This window comes from Dreissena polymorpha, chromosome 1 (genome assembly GCF_020536995.1).
Source record: "Dreissena polymorpha isolate Duluth1 chromosome 1, UMN_Dpol_1.0, whole genome shotgun sequence".
Lineage (NCBI taxonomy): Eukaryota > Metazoa > Mollusca > Bivalvia > Myida > Dreissenidae > Dreissena > Dreissena polymorpha.
Genome location: NC_068355.1, coordinates 28,905,115 through 28,918,669, shown reverse-complemented (window position 1 = coordinate 28,918,669; position 13,555 = coordinate 28,905,115). Strand labels below are relative to the sequence as shown.

Sequence of the window (13,555 nt, the reverse complement as noted above, 5' to 3'; positions counted from 1 at the left end):
TCTTTTTGTGTTTCGACACGATCATCATTAGTTTACGAGAAAATACTTTATCATAAGTTTAACAACAATCAAAGTACAAGGCATCCCTAAGCTGTCGCATGACTTTAACCCACTTATGCCTAACGTTTAGAAAAAAAGGCCTTTGCAAACAGCGTAGACCCATATGAGACGCCGCATCATGCGGCGTCTCATCTGAGTCTGCGCTATTTGCTTAATGGAACTTTTGTAAGAAGTATTCTAAATATAGAAATAAATATACTAGACATCCCTAATTTTGGAAATATATAATATATAAATATAGAAGGATGGGAGAGTCCACTAGGCATAAATGGGTTATGATACATGTATATTGTTTCTCAAAAGCGATGCGTCCGTATGTTGTTTTGATTTGAAAAACAATGACCAGTAGGAGCGATTTCTACAATATTTTATTTAATACTAACGTAATTAAGGAATGCATTTAAAAAAAAACTTTTCACGTTTTGGTTAATTGACAAAATTAAAAAGAAATGTTTCAGATTCGTAAATATTCGTTTTAGTTATGATCTTTGTGAGGAAACAGTAATACTGAGCATTTACCATGCTCTAAAATATACATTTTATGCATCTGTTGACGATTTAAAAACCTGAAAATTTTTAATTGTTGCAACGCGAAACTACTGAATAATCTGGGGAGTTCTGTTGTTGTCGTTATATTTATTTTGTGACACTACGAGGATTGCTTATATAAAGTATAAAATACATCATTCATTTTATGAGAACGGATGGCCGAGTGGTATAAGCATTAGACTTTAACGTAAGGGGTCAGTGGTTTGAGCCCAGTTGAGGGTTACTTTTTTGTTTCTTTTTTTATTTTAAACTGAACCTTTTTAGATCAAATGTTTACATTTATTTATATAAAGCATTTAATGATACACTACAATACATGCCAAAATCTGTGAAACGGTCATTTTGAGTCCATACACAAGTCATTTAACTTTAGGCTTGCTATGCTGTTTAAGCATGTACTTAGACAAGACTTCAATATGGTGTCACATACATAGGTAATACGTATGCTTTTCATACCAAACCTGATACCGTAGAGATGGTAATTAAGGAAATATTTACAAAACAAATATGCTCGATTTGAATCATTATTCTAAACAATCGCGGTTCAATATGGGAACATGAATGCTTTCGTCATAAAATGAGTCGCTTTCTGAGAAAAAAGGGCTTAATACATGTGCGTCAAGTGTCGTCCTAGATTAGCCTGTGCAGTCCGCACAAGCTAATCATGGACGATACTTTCCGCCTAAATAGGATTTTTGCTAAGAAGAAACTTCATTTAAACGAAGAATGTCGTAAAGAGAAAGTGTCGTCCCTGATTAGCCTGTGCGGAGTGCACAAGCTAATCTGGGACGACACTTTACGCACATGCATTATGCCCAGTTTTCTCAAAACGCGACTCAAATAAATGACAAAATGCTTCCATGAACGAACTGTAACATTGATAGAGCAACGACGCTTGACAGAGCCACGACGCTTGACAGAGCTACGACGCTTGACAGAGCCACGACGCTTGACAGAGCCACGACGCTTGACAAAGCCAGGACGCTTGACAGAGCCAAGGCTTGACATAAAAACGATGTTTGACATAGCCATGACGCTTGACAGAGCCACGACGCTTGGCAGAGCCACGACGCTTGACAGAACTATGACGCTTGACAGAGCCACGACGCTTGACAGAGCCACGGCGCTTGACAGAGCCAAGACGTTTGACATAGCCAAGACGCTTGACAGAGCCACGACGCTTGACAGAGCCACGACGCTTGACAGAGCCACGACGCTTGACACAGCCATGACGTTTGACAGAGCCACGACGCTTGACAGAGCCACGACGATTGACAGAGACATAACGCTTAACAGAGCCATGACGCTTGACAGAGCCACGACGCTTGACAGAGCCACGACGATTGACAGAGACATAACGCTTAACAGAGCAATGACGCTTGACAGAGCCATGACGCGTCTTAGGATTGGAAACACACTGTAACTCGGTGGCGCAGGAGAGTATGTCATCGTTCTGGAACCGTTGTCGGGAGCCCTTCACGGCTGCCCACATTCTGCTACACTGCAACCTCTTTTCATTGCAGAGGCGCCGGCTTCGAGCCGCATTGCACTCACATGGACTAGTGTTAAACCTTTTCATCGAGGAGCGATGCAAAGGCCCGGTCTTCTCTGTGCTGTCCAAATATCTACTGGACATTCTGATAACTGACAAGAAATTGGTCTTTGGGAAAGAGGCAGTAAATCCCACCAACGTATCATACATCTTGCGCGGAAACATACCCGGGCTGATTCTAGTAATATGGTGCCGCATTCTTATAATTATTGGAGTGATAGGTGCAATGCTAATTATAATTAAATATTAATGCAAACTTTGTATAATAGTATAGTCAAATTTTATATTATAAATACATATTAAATGATAGTAACAGTCAAAACAATACTATATTAACACTTACGTACGCTCTGCGTGTCATACCCTGGGAATGTATAGTCCAGTATATTCCTTATGCCCTTAGGAATACACTGTTTTAGACCACTATTGTGGACTCAAGAATGGTTATACGATTTTGCTATGATTTGACATAGTGACCTAGTTTCAAACACGTGACTAAAATTCTATCTTTATATAATGTTCAAACAGTCCAATATTTTCTGACTAAGTTCCATAAAGATTAGATGGCAAACGTGGCCTCTAGATTTGTAACGATCTGAAATATTACACATACCGCACACCAAATGATGCTGGACGCTTGACATAGGATGATTACAGAAGCTCACTTTGAGCACGGAGAGACGTTCTTTAAACGAAAAATATCATAAAAGCGGAGAGTGTCGTCCCTGATTAGCCTATGCGGACGGCACAGGCTAATCTGGGACGACACTTTACGCACATGCATTAAACCCCTTTTTCACAGAGCACGGTCCAAATATATTAAAAGATCACTAGTAAGAAAAATAAAATAAGAAAGCATAGATAAACACATAAGTTTAACAATTTATACCAAACAACCCAACAAGAAAGTGTTACTTGTCATAATATACAGTCATGCGCCTTTTATGCTCACTAGAAACTATTTTTATACATATGTAATGTTGATCTTATCAATATCAATCTTATTTTATATCATGTGAAGTTTAATTTACCTTAAACTTAAATGTCTATTTTATTATTTTATCCATATTTCATGAAGTCAATGTCGAAACAATGACACCTGAGTTACTGCACTGATTACCATGGTACCATGTGGAATACTTAATTGTAACATGTACTGTTACAATTTTGTTACACGTATACACTATATGGGTCTTGTTCTGAGAAAACTGAGCTTAATGCATGTGTGTAAAGTGCCGTCCGAGATCAGCCTGTGCAGTCTGGACAGGCTAATCAGGGACGACACTTTACGATTTTTTGGTATTTTTAGTTTCAAGGAAGTCCCTTCGTATCGAAAATCAAGTTTTGGCGGAAAGTGTCGTCCCTGATTAGCCTGTGCGGACTGCACAGGCTAATCTGGGAAAACACTTTACGCCTATGCATTAAGCCCAGTTATCCCAAAACAAGGCTCAAATAGTTTCATCATGTGATCTTTATAAAAGTGGTATACTCTTCTTTTCTCTCTCTTCTCGCTATAGACCCAAGCTGCAGAGAAAGAAAAAATACTGAAATAATATCACGTTATCATATTTATTGTAATAAAACGACGCCAAAGTGTGTCTGGTGCCATGTGGAGTACGTAGTTGTCACGTGAACTGTTACAATTTTTGTTACACGTATACACTATATGTTCATAAAGTGGTTCTATGATCAAACAATATAACGATTTCATAAATAATAAAGCACGCTTTGGCGGAAAAATCTCGATGGCATATTTCACTGAACCTGATTTCCTCGTTGTGATCATCCCCCAACTTGGGAATGTAAAACTCGTCTATTGCTTGTTTTATGTTGTAATGCCCACTTCATACAGAGAATATGTTACTATTCTATCATTGCATAATTTATCGAATCGGCTAGGCTTAACATACCATGGCCTGAAATGCGTATGTGAGTGATAAGATAAGATAAGATAGCATGTGTAGTCCCTTAGAAAGTACTTTGAAATTAAAGGCCTTTCTTCAAGTGTGTAAGGCTTCCTTTCCAACACTTAGATACTGGTGAGTAGCAAACAGCATAAAACCTGAACAAATTGCGAGTTATTCCAAAGCTGTTCTGGTTTTATGCCGTTTGCACATAGTCATTTTCACTTTGCTTCTGAATGGGAGAGGGTTTAATATTATACTGCGGGGTTGATATATACGTGAATTCTTCAGCAAATACAAAAGCTTTTTACAAGTAAAAAGAACTAACGTAATAAAAAGTATTTAAAAACATCTTATCCTAATGCTCACGCACGCGCATTGGCAATAATCAAATTGTAGTTCGGCCGAGTTAGATACATTGCTTCTTTCAAATCAGATAGTGTTGCTATCTTCTATTGTTCTTATCACTTTCTCGCTTATATGGCTGGAATGTGAGCGGCATTAAAAAAGGTATTCAAGGTCATACAATGGCGAAAAATACGAATCTCGGAATGGACGTCGCCAAATTGTCTGTCACGTGATTGCATCCCACTTTTATTTATAATCTGAATTAGCCTGTTAACAGATTTATTTCTGAGAAAACTGGGCATAATGCTTGTGCGTAAAGTGTCGTCCCAGATCAGCCTGTGCAGTACATTTTCGTTAAAATGAAGTCTCTTCTTAGCAAAAATCCAATTAATGCGGAAAGTGTCGTCCCTGATTAGCCTGTGCGGACTGCACAGGCTAATCTGGGACGACACTTTGCGCACATGCATTATGTCCAGTTTTCTCAGACTCATTTAGTACAGTTACTCAGGACTATGAAATATCGATTGAATGGTTTCAATGTAAAATTGTATTGTTGGTATATATCAAATCGCTCCAAATCGCTTGGTGCAAAATGGTACCACATACCGTTAAATTTAAAGTACACAAGGTACTTTTTTGCACCATTGGTCGAAATAAACAATGAAGCGCACGCGAATGAAATTGATAAAAGACGGATCCTTTAATGCTACTTTGACTTTTGAGCTGAAAATACTGCCTATGATTGGTCGGGTAAGTAAGGGCATAAGATTGCTGATGATGGGCGTTAGGTAACTAAAGTTAACATATTATCAGAACTGTTTAAATCACTATATTGACTGTGATCTGTGAAAAAGTTTTTTTTTTACGGAGCATGACCCCTTTATAATCTGCTCTTGGTCTGCCATCCACGAGTGTTATTTGAAACCTTGGCGTTGACCCATGCCAAGTTTTGTTTTTAACTATGAGTTGCAAGATTCAAAGGCTGACACTGGGACGGATGATTTAAGTCTATAAGTAAGGGAATATTTAATATATATACCCATCACGTAGTTGTTAGATCATCAGGGGAATATTAGAGGAGACTAAAAGTTGATACGCTCTGCTTATGGAAATTACAGATAATTTTCATAGTTCACAAGAGGTCTCTAAAAAGAGAGTTTTATCGTCCATTTTTTCGCGATAAAATCTTCTGTCTACATTACCTGCACATTGAATAAGTAATGAATTTCAAAACGGAAGATAACAGATTAGTTCTGAAGTTTTGGAATCCTACCTTTGCGCAGAGACCCGGTGTGGTTTTATGTGATATGGATGAGAAGGAAGAAGATTGTTATTTTTTTTAAGTGTTTTCAGACATAATTTAGAATTTCAAAGTACTAACTTCTATTATGGACTACTTGTTTTCTCCTGTTTTGTTTTCATTAATTTTCAGCGGAATTCCAAATGTTTGAACGAGTACCCAGCGAAATTGTAGGTCAATTAGAACTTGAAGTTATTAGTACATTTAACAAACTACCTCAGCTGTCGCTAAGCAAATAGACGACAATGCACTCAGATTATTAGAGCAAATACAACATTGATAAAAGAAAAAAATATTTAGTTTCAAACAAAGTCCGTGTAATGTGCATAATATTCATGAAAGAACACTGAGTTAAATTAAATGCAGTCGTGGCAAACTCATGGGCAATGGTCAGTGGATACAGAGTCCATATACCGTATTTTCGTTATTCGTCTTAAAATTGACAACCTTAATACGAAAATAAACACATATTTAATTCGTAAACCGATTTTGAAAGACCCTGAACTTAAAACCACTGAAAACCAAATAATTTTCTTTACATCTTTTTTTGTTGTTCTCATAAAACAAACATAAATAAAACATAGCCGTTAATTATACAGGTATGTTGTTAAACGTCAGAATGAGAAATATGAAATAAGACTCTTAATATAATTGCTTATTTATTTTTAAGTTTCATTACTCATTTCCAAAAAAAAAAGATTGTAATCATCTATACAAAAAGGATATGCAGCTTTATAAAAAAAACAAAAACAACAACAACATTATTTTAACGTTGGCGCGTATATTAGTTCAGTATATTGAAATTCCTATAAGCTTCTTAAAAACAAACAACAGTTTGTTTATGACGTGAAACCCAAGTGTTTTCGTTCAAAGAATTATTTTATGTGTATTTAAAATATGTCATGCATTAACCCATTTATGCCTTTCGTCTAGAAAAAAGGCCTTGGCAAACAGCGCAGACCCAGATGAGACGCCGCTTGAGGCGTCTCATCTGGGTCCGCGCTGTTTGCTTACAGAAATTTCTGTAAGAAATATTCTACATATATAAATAAAAATACTAGACATCCCTAATTTTGGAATGAAATTGATCCAATTTAGAATAATGGGAGAGTCCACTGGGCATTCATGGGTTAAAAGTCCCAGTGGTCTTAGTTGCGCTATGGCTTTAAACTCCTCATTGTAAACACTATTTTCATATGACAAAATGTTCTTCCTTTGATATTGTATCCGCATTTCTTCTTCCCACATGCTTCAATAGCATAACTTTGATTTCCGATTCTTCTTAAATTATTAAAATCGACAGCTTTCCCTCATGACATCATCAAACGTTACTAAAACAAAACTTTTGTTGTTATTGAAGTATCTGGTTGACACATTCATTTCCTCGCATTTTCATTTTCGACCGCCGAATTAAAAAAAAGTACCAGCTTGCACTCCTCCTGTTCAATATTATGGGCACAAAATACGTTTCACGAAATACGTTTTCTTTCAGGTTATGCTCAATTATTCGTTTACTAATGAAACTATTTTCTACCGCTACATTATTGCAGTTTATTGTAAGTGATGTTCCGAATAAGAAATGTATCTCGATAACAGAAGCTCTGAATTATAAGTTCTGTTAATTTATAACTTAATTGTACATAAAATGTACAAGATTATTTTAATTTTGCACACATCAATACTAATAAGTGCTGCGATTCATTCGAAAGATCCCATGAGACCACATTTTAAAAGGCATTCTGACAAAGATTAAATACGGGCCGTACTCTGTGAAAAGAGGGTTTGATGCATGTGCGTAAAGTGTCGTCCCAGATTAGCCTGTGAAGTCCGTACAGGCTAATCAGGGACGACACTTTCCGCTTTTACGGTATTTTTGGTTTGCAGATAGTCTCTTCTTATAAAAAAACAGTTGATGTGCCTCTTAACAAATAGTTTAAATAATCAAGCTCGCGTAACGAGAGCCTACACGATTGCAATGTGAATATATAAGCCGTGTTCTGAGAAAACTGGGCATAATGCATGTGCGTTAACGGTCGTCCCAGATTAGCTTTGTAGCCGCACAGGCTGATCAAGGACGACATTTTCAGCTTTAATAGATTTTTTTGCTTAAAGGAAGTCCCTTTTTACCAAAAATCTAGCTTAAGCGGAAATTGTCGTCCCTGATAAGCCTTTGTGGACTGTAGGTACATGCATTAAGCCCAGTTTTCTCAGTACACGACTCATATTATTATCGCAATATCATTTATGAACATGACTGATAAATGTTATAAAACATTAAATACTTCTTATATTCTTACTTCATGGAAAAATCACGAGCAAATTAACGCCAAGACCGACAAATTGACTCGTGTTTGATATATAATTGATCACAATTTGTCCATGTTTCCTATGAACGAATTTGCACAAATCGATTGGGATTACACAACTGAGTTCCTGTTTTGAGTACAAGAAAGCAAAACATTATTTGCCATTGAAAAAAAACACGTTACGTTGTTATTCTCGACTTGATTTGAAATGTATTAAAGTCGTTAATACAATATCGTTTTATCGATTTAAAAATAGTAATACGATCGTATATACGCGTAAGTCCTCAGCAAGTTTTGACTGTACAAACAGTATATGCAAGGGTATAAAGCGTTCAGTGTCGCGGTGCTCAGGGACTCTTTCTTCTGAACTTGTATTCAAGCTTATTATAAATTAACGTTTAAATTGCCAGTTACATAGTACGCTGTTTTCAGTAAATAAAGCCTTAGTTGTTTATTTTATAAGCATTCGCTATTTAAATGGTATGTGGGTCATGAAAACAGAAAAAAACAGATTTATCAAAATTACAAAATACGCGATGCAAAACGCGAACTTCACGAGGCAGTGAGCAAAACAGAACAAACTGGTTAAACAGTAACAAATTACATGCAAACACTTTAAACTTACATACGATTTTTAAAGCACATAATCGGAAAGACTGACACAAATTATTTGTTGCAAAATGAGAACTTTTGTGTTTTTTTTAAAAACCTTGTTATTGCCGGTTTCAACCATTAATCCTGTGTAAGCATTTCTTAAGTATGTTTTCATTTCGTATGTATCATATCGGCCGTGATCTGGAAAAAAGGGGGTTTGATGCATGTGCGTAAAGTGTCGTCCCAGATTAGCCTGTGCAGTCCTTACAGGCTAATAGGGACGATACTTTCCGCCTAAATTGGACTTTTCTAAGAATATACTTTCTTCAAACTAATATTATAATAAAAGCTGAAAGTGTCTTCCCTGATTAGCCTGTGCGGACTGCACAGGTCAATCTGGGACGACACTTTACGCACATGCATTAAAACCTCTTTTCACAGATCACGGCTCATATGTATGTGTCTGTGGCTTTAGTATAAATCCCTCTTTCCCACGGAAACATAGTCAATAAGATGCCAGTGTATTGAGCGAGGGTGCATCCATGACGTTCAGTTACGGGTTGGTTGGCGGAAGATCGTGTTTGTGATCAGCGGTTCTTGCTTCGCGCATGTTTGGGGCAAAAGAAGACCATTCATGTTGCATTGGCCCACTTCATTGTGCCCAAGGACTCGGTAATGACGGTATGAAGGTCTGCGTAGAACTTTGTTTTCACTTCTTCTGGGTGAAGGCTTAAGAGCTGAGCATAGTACGATGCTTCCTTCCTTCCATAAATGGGAGCTTACTGGGAAGTCTACGATGTCAATTCCGTATCTGACGAGTTCGTTCCATATCAGAGCTATTCTAGTGTGGTATGTCTGTATCGTACCTGCGCACAGGTTTGCGCACGTAAAATACTTCTAATGTGAGAAGAACTGTTCTCGTTCTATTTGTTTTCTTTTTGTTCCGACTGCTGGTGTAGGGCCCCCTTCCAGCCGCGATAAGCAGTCTTGGGAAGGTTTGAGCGAGCAATTATTAGGACACCTTTTCTAGCCCTTTCCTCATACCTGTAAGCGAGCAGTGCATTCTTAAAGACGTCTGCTCAGTCGTCTATGGATCTGCCAGACTCCACTGCTGCTCCTTGTAACTTAAGGGGGAACCAATGACCTAGACCGCCTGCGTGCAGGATTACGCCTACGGCTTCCAGTGTGCCCGCATCTGCCGGTTCGTCGTTCGCCCGTCGCCACAGCACTTGTTGTTCTGATCTATTGGGCGAGGTTGATGATGGCAGAATGACTTGTGTGATGACTTAGATTTCAGTGAGGAAGATTTTCGCAGTTCGTCGACGAACAGGGTCGAGACGGCTTGAGACAGAGACGGATGTAGTGGACGTCCACGATTTCTTTTGTGTCTTGTCGTGCCCGTAGCGTGCCACAACGCCTTGCTGAGAATCACCTTCTTGCCCGTTGATCGTCTGGTGGTTCCTCCGCGCAGTCCGCCGATTCCAGTATTCACGCACTTAGGTAGAGATTCTTAATTCATCGAGGGTTTAAGAGTACCACCACGCTGGCATGAGTAGGTGCCGTCTTAATACGTTTCGAGTACTTGACACGTGATACCATTGGGCGTTTTTCTTTAAATAAATCCCGTTTTTTTTAAATTTTATCCAGAATCCCAAAGTACAGTTTTTTTCCATAGACTTATTAAATGTTATAGAGTGCACGTGCATACATCACTCTGCAATAGAAACCTGCCATCTTAACTCGTTATATCAACATGCTCAATGATCACATTTCGTGTTTAAAAAGTCCTAAGGCCATTGATAAGCGTCAAATTATCCCAACAAGAGTTGTTCATGATTATGGATAATACGATTTGTTTGCAATTTCAGATTAAACATAACAATTTTCTAATGTGTGAACCCGCCCGTGAACTTGACCTACACGGTTGCCTGAGAAAATCAAAATTTGAGGATTCACGACTTATTCAATGCAGAAATAACTACCCTTTGTGGAAATGTACATGTATTGTAATATTTTGACAAATTTTAAGAAATAACACGATACACAATTCGCGTGACCTACGTTCATTTACATGTACATTAGATATGTACATTTCCAGAAAGGAAATTCATTTCTGCGTTGAATAAGACCGAGTTCATGGAAATCGATGCACACTAGATGAAGTTATGGATGTTTCACGGAGGATTTACCGATTAAAGCGATATTTCAAAGTCAATGTAGTAATGTCTACATTTACATTCACCCAACCTTGTTTCTTAGACAGACGCCGTTAACGTTGCCTTTGGTAAACCCTTCCTACCAAACAGACACCAACCGTCCATTTACGGCATACCGTGCCGTTGACGAAAATACGAAATCGCGTTTGATTGAAGACCAGTCGTGCACCCACACAGCGTCTCACAACGTCTCATGATGGGTGAATCTCGAGCAGATATTCCTCATCCGAAGCGTCAAGATTTACAAGAGGAATGTAGGACGTAAGTGTGAACATTTAATTTGGTGAAACTCATAATTAATGGGTTTGTCGTGCGTTGTCATTTCTTGTGTGGAAAATCGTTATGAAAATATATTGTAAAATGTAAAACCGTTCAATCGTTTATATAAAAAGATTGTCAAAATATAATGTTTCGTATCAGAATCTTTCTATGTGTTGTAAGTCAATATGTTTGGTCAAACAATGCCGTGTTTGGTAATGCATATTTACACAACTCTCTTCGGCGTATGGAATTCAGAAATGTCTAGTAGTAGACAATTAACAAGGACCCTAACCATATGAGTCGCGTTCTGAGAAAACCGGGCATAAAACATGTGTGTTAAGTGTCGTCCCAGATTAGCCTGTGCAGTCCGCACAGCTTATCAGTGACGACACTTTACGCTTTTATGTCATTTTTCGTTTAAATGAAGTCTTTTCTTAGAAAAAATCCAATTAAGGCGTAATGTTTCGTCCCTTATAAGCCTGTGCGGACTGCATAGGCTAATCTGGAACGACACTTAACGAACATGCATTAAGACCAGTTTTCTCAGAACGCGGTTCTTATATGCGTCGTGTAGGACATTCGTCACTTGTCTAAAATAAAAGAAAAGCGGATGGTTACCATAATTTCTTTCACGAGTAAGCATCTGCATATAGAGTGATAATTCCTATACTCTGGACTTGTCCATCGTTGCGCGTGTCAATGAAATATCAAAATAATACTAAATAAAATGCATTGAATCAAACATTGTGCATATATGGACAATATACTCACGTTTAAGCATCAAAAGACAGTGTATCGGGCATATCCATTGTTTGAATATTAGCTGTTTATTGGACGAGTTGATATCAAAGTAATTAGCGCTCTCGAGTCCGTTATCTGGGACTAGAACCAGTACTTGGTGTTTATAGGGGTTATCTAAAGAACGCTCCCATAGTGGGGATCGCACCCATGACCTTCCGATCGCCAGACGGACACCATATCCACTACACCACTGAGACCTCTAAGTCTAAGGCCGCTAAGTCTTTACGTATTCCAGGTGTTAGACTTAGAGACGTCGAGCTTTACGTCGGGTTATCGGAGGCCGGCCTTCAATCTCGTGAAGGGTTTCACCCTGGAGAGATCGGCGTTTCATACACGTTTGAGCTAGCTACACCGGTGTACGGAGAGTGGGTACGGATTACGCGTAGCACTCCTAACGATGTACTCACTCTGTGCGAGGTTGAGGTGGAAGGTGCTCCGTACTCTGCAGCCAATGGTAGGTAAGATATTTATAAAACTATTCTTTCTCTGTTTCATATTGAAAAATACAGAATGTATATGCAACTGGTCGGCGTTGGAACAGGCTCATTACGTGAAAAAAAACGCGTGAATTTATATTTGAGGATACATGTATTAACTGACCAGTGCCTAGAAGACAGTAGATAGCGACGATGCCGCAGTCAAAACATATCCATACATGTACAAACAAATCCTATTACAAATGCTCGTTCACGTTTTGACAACTCGTTTTCTCGTCTTCAGGCACACGTTATTCGGTTTTCCAAAGATATGTTCACATTGGCACTGCAATCGACGTTTCCGCGAAGGTCCTGTCAAATCTCCTCTGCGCATCAAGCTGTTCCAAAACAGAGAACTGCATCAGCACCCACAACAACAAAGCGACCTTTACCTGCAGCCTGTTCGATTCCTTGACATTCCATCCAAGAGACGTCGAAAATGACACCATTGTTGTCAACAGTATTGCCATAACAGAGAATTCAAGGGAAAAGTTGTTCGGGACATAAACCGTCAATTTTTCTGTCGTGTGTTTCAAAGCCACGTTTAGCAAATTGCAAACATCACTATATTCAACAAAACAAATGCGATAACCGTATCTATCACCAATATACATACCAATCAGCTGTACAAACAGAAGACACACCTTACTATATCACACGTTCCTACAAGTAATGGCAATTGGTTATTTTCAAACCCGTCAGACACAAGACACAAGCCATTGATTCAGTACAAAACATTGCAGACACACAAAGAAAACTAATTTAAAATTCAGTCACCGCCGTAAGAAACGTCAAAGTCGGTCAGCAGCTGGAGCGTGCGCGTCGCGACCGAGGCGATAGTCGTCCGCAGAAGATCTACTCACTTGTGCGGGTGACTCTGCTAATCCAGCAGAGTCCGTCACCCTCGAGCCGGACGTCTTCCACACTGTTGGGATTGCTGTCTTCTCCAAGATGCAGCGGACTTGTCACCCGCTGTTTATCGTCGAGAGTTCGCCGGCCCGGACCTGCTAGAGGTCCCGTCTGTAGAGGGACGGTGATAGTGGGACAGCAAGATCACCAGTGTGGAGGAAAGACAGGGCGGACCTGGGGCTACTTTTACGCTCGGAGTAGCTACTAGAACATCGAGGGGGTGGCCTTATATAGGGACCCCGGGACGGCGGTACTCAGTACGCTCAACGCACTGGGGAA

General features: G+C 39.0%; 1 long non-coding RNA gene across 2 annotated transcripts; it reads left to right on the top strand.

The window, feature by feature from the left end:
• Positions 1-10,956: 10,956 nt before the first annotated feature.
• Positions 10,957-12,963, top strand: LOC127865001 (uncharacterized). 2 transcript variants are annotated; one of them, XR_008042441.1, is made up of 3 exons: positions 10,957-11,090; positions 12,127-12,345; positions 12,612-12,963. It is a non-coding gene; the product is annotated as an uncharacterized LOC127865001 (long non-coding RNA). The 2 variants fall into 2 exon arrangements; XR_008042442.1 differs by having other exon boundaries at positions 12,127-12,349.
• The last annotated feature ends 592 nt before the right edge of the window (positions 12,964-13,555 follow it).